Source organism: Penaeus monodon, chromosome 4, assembly GCF_015228065.2.
Source record: "Penaeus monodon isolate SGIC_2016 chromosome 4, NSTDA_Pmon_1, whole genome shotgun sequence".
Taxonomy (NCBI): Eukaryota; Metazoa; Arthropoda; class Malacostraca; order Decapoda; family Penaeidae; genus Penaeus; species Penaeus monodon.
Window position 1 is genome coordinate 38226989 of NC_051389.1, and position 4143 is coordinate 38231131.

Below are 4143 nucleotides of genomic sequence, written 5' to 3' on the forward strand. Positions count from 1 at the left end.
AGGAAAGACGCCATTCTCTACATCAGCCATTCAGACAGCTGGAAGGAGAGACAAACCAGAGAGGAGAGCGGAGACGAGGCGAGCGCCGCAGGAAGCGTCACGCCTGCTCGGAGGTGAAGATAATTCCGAAATGTATATCTTACAAACTTTTACCGTTATCTGCTGCGGCGCCGGAGATGCCCAGCTTCAAGCGGCTATAAAAACGGCGTCCTGAGCCTCCTCAGTGGCGGCTGGCAGTATGATGGGTCTTTTATTTTACATGAAAAATTTCAAATAAAAATCTTTTTAAAAGTCTGCCTTTGTCTTAAGAGACTGAATAGGAATATTTGTTTAGTTTTAGGAATATTGCAGTTAATTCCGGCTCAATAGCCCCGTTATTATTCTTATCATAATGAAAATGTCCCCGATGACGATGAGACCTCAAGGTACACAGAGGTGGCAGTTTTGTTCATCGCAACTTACATGTAAAAGAAAAAAAAAGGGGGGAAAAGAGGGCCCTAACACCCAACAGCGGTGAGAAACGCCTGTGTTCGTGGGCGCCATCACTCGCCCAGAAGGGAAGCGGCAGCATCGCGGAACTCGAGCTGAGACAAGATCTTGCAAGCAGCAGGAAATCTCTCTGCGGGCGCCGTCCAAGCGTGACCATCCCTTTAGGGAAACCTTTAAGGGGCCCCCCCTCACCCTCCCTTTTTTTTCCCGAACTGTTGCTTTGCCTGCCCCAAAAAATTTTTTTTTCCCGTACGTGGGGGTTTGGTGAATGCAACCTTACAGTAAGCGGCGAAGTGACCCTGAGGGAGTCAACTATCGCATTGCTTCTATTTTTGTTAAAGGGGCTTTTCGTGTCGGAGCGGCCGAGGGTAAGACCCCCCCCCCCCCCTTCCCCCTCTCTCTCTCTCTCCCTCTCTCCCCTCTCTCTTTTCTCTCTCTCTCCTCTCTCTCTCTCCTCTCCTTTTTTTTCTCTTTCTCTCTCTCTCCCCTCTACCTCCTCCCTCTCCGCCCCCCCCCCCCCCCCCCCTCCCTATCTCCCTCCCTCTTCTCTCCTCTCTTTTTTCTCTTTTCCCCTTCTCTCCTCTCTCCCCTTTCTCTCTCTCTTCTCTCCCCTTCTCTCTCTCTTCTCCTTCCTCTCCCCTTCCTCCTCCTCTCCCTCTCCTCTCTCTCTGTCTCTCTCCCCTTTCCCCTCTCTCTCTCTTCCTCTCTCTCTCTCTCTCTCTCTCTCTCTCTCTCTCTCTCTCTCTCCTCTCTTTTTCTTTCCCCCTCTCTCTATCTCTCTTTTTCCCTTTCTCCCCTTCCCTCCCTCCTCTCTTCTCTTCTCTCCCCCTCTCTCTCTCTCCCCTCCCCTCCCCCTCTCTCTCTCCTCTCTCTCCTCTTCTCTGGTCCTCCTCTCTCTCTCTCTTCCTCTCTCTTTCTTTTTCCCCCCTTTTCCCCCCCTCCCCCCCCCCCCCCCCTCTTTTCCCCCTTCCCCCCCTTCCCCCCCTTTCTCTCCTCTCTCTCTCTCTCTTTCTCTGTCTCTCTCTCCCCTCTTCTTTTCTTTCTTTTTCCCTCTCTCTCTTTTTCCTCTCTCTCTTCCTCTCTCTCCTCCCCCCCCCCCCCCTCTCTCTCTCTCTCCTCTCCTCTCTCCTTCTCTCTCTTCTTTTTGTTTTCTCCCTTCTACCCTTTGTCTAATCTCTCTCTTCCTTTCCCTCCCCCCATTTTTTTTAAAAAAAAATCTCTCCTCTCCTTTTCTTTCTTTTGTTTCTACCTCACTTTTACAGTTCTATGTTTCTCTTTTTGCCCTATTCGGTGTGGTTTTTGGGGGGGGTCATTAATGTAACCATGATTAATATATTAATATTTTTTATTAATTATTATATTTATATTTTATTTTAATTGTTTTATGTTTGTGTTTAATTATATATATTATATATAATATATATAATTTTATATATATATATATTATAATTATTTTATTAAAATATATATATTTTTTTATTTATATAAATTTTTATAATATTATTTATATAATATATATATATATATTAAAATAATATTCCATACCCTTTTCCTACCCAACTATAAATATATAAATATATAATAAAAATTATATAATTATATATTAATATTATATTATATTATATTATAATATTTCATATATATTATATTATATATATAATTATTATATTTTTTGGTGTGTGTGTGTGGGTGTGTGTGTGTGTGCGTGGTGCGTTGTGTGTGTGTGTGTGGGGGTGTGTTGTGTGGGGTGTGTGTGTTTTGTGTGGGTGTGTGTGTGGGGTGTGTGGTGTGGTTTTGTGTGTGTATGTGTGTGTGGGGGGGTTGTTTGTTTGCTAAAAATTTATTCATTAATTATTTATATTTATATATATATAATATTTTTATTATTATATATAATATATATGAATAAAAAACCTTTTCCCCGGTATAAAATGGAAAAAAAACCCACAAAAAAAACTAGTTTTTTGAAAGTGAGACTTCAATAAATCTATTTTTTTTTTGTGGTTTTTCTTAAATATATAATATATATATATTATATATATATATATAATATATAATATATTATATATATATATTTTGGTGTTTGTGTGGTGTGTGTGTGGTTTGTGTGTGGGGTGGGTGTGGTGTTTTTGTATTCCGTGTAAACTCAATAATTTTAAAAAAGAATTAAACCCGAAAAGAAACTTTTGAATAACACCAAAATCTATATAATGCCATGACTTAGCAACATAGCCGGATTTCAGTCAGATTCGGTCTTAGCGTCAGAGAGTAGTCAGAATCAACACGTCAGCTTCGAACATGGCACGAGCAGTCTCTCTTTTGAAGACCCAAAAAAAGACCCTGGTCTCGGTGAGGGTTAGATGCCCTCCATCGCTATGCATTTTAAATGACATTTTCTGTTACGTGTTACACTTTTTTGCTTCATTTTCTTCTTCCTTTGCATAAAAGGGGATTATCATGGCATTAGACATGATTTGGCTTGGGTTAACCGGTTTTTTACAACCCCTTGATGGATTGAGTGGTCGCTGCTAAAGGATCTATTTGTGAAAGAACGGATGCTGGGTATGACCTTTGATCGGTAGTTGAGAATCTGCATTTCCAGACTTGGAGAAATGGGGAAAGAGAGGTTCTGGCGTCGGCTCATATCCGAAATATTAGGTCAACGAAACCGGCAAATCACTCAAAAAAAAGATGGTTGAATAAAGACACACTGAGTATGCAAGAGAAGCAAAGGCCTAGTTTATACATGGACTCGATGGAAGATAACTCAGATGGAAAGAAGCTCTCCCATTAAAAAATCTACCGCAAGTGTCAGCTCGCCCTGAAGTACTTAACCTTGGCTCCCTTTCTGTCGTCTGATTCTTTTGCCAACTGTTTCAGAACTTCAACATTTTGGTTCAAACGTAATGGTTTTAGTGGTTTTTATTTACACATAGTGTGCGTATGTGTCGGATAAATGTTTCGTTCGTCTGATCTTCATCCATCTATCAGTGACTGCATCCATATGGCTACACAAGCTTCCTCTTCTCTTCACTCCCATTAAAAAGAACCGAAGCGAGTGCGCAGCAACGGCCACACCGGTTTCAGTGCGCTGGTGTGATGCGCGGTCATGTTTGAGGTCACCGCTGTAAACACGCGAAGATTTCTGAAAGATTTGCAAGCTAATCTTTGCCGAGGCACGAAGTCACCATAGTGCAGTTTTCTTGGATAGTGACTATACAAAGGAGTATGATCAATATTTCTTGCTTTTACGAAACAGGGGATGCTTCCATTCTGAGCTCGACTTTCAATTTTTTTCTTATGGAGTTTCAACCTAAAAGAGTCAAGGGAAAGCCAGCTCAGCTGCCATCGCCGTTGCTCAGGAAATTTAATGAATGGGTTGGTCAAAAAACAGAACACAAGACCCGAATTTTCGTTAATGTAGCTGGTCACTTATGGCGCAGACGAGGCAAGGAAGTACCGGATGCTCTCAGAGCAAGGAAGGGCCGTCCATTGATGCCTGGTCACGACGCTGATGGTGAGAATCTAATGCATTTGTCAACAGCCGGTCTTCTGAGATATGGTGACCTTGAGGATCTCTTGACTGTGTGTCTGTCTGACCCAGCGCCAGCTAGTTTGTGCGCGCGCACGTGTGTTTGTAGTGCTAAGCACACG

The 4143-nt window shown here is 42.1% G+C and overlaps 1 long non-coding RNA gene across 1 annotated transcript in view; it reads right to left on the reverse strand.

Moving 5' to 3' along the window:
• The window catches only part of LOC119598843, a 15669-nt gene extending 12099 nt beyond the window's left edge, over positions 1–3570 (reverse strand). The window contains exon 1 of the long non-coding RNA XR_005231029.1: positions 3293–3570. This is a non-coding gene — a long non-coding RNA (uncharacterized LOC119598843). The remainder of the gene's footprint in view (positions 1–3292) is intronic.
• Positions 3571–4143: the final 573 nt, after the last annotated feature.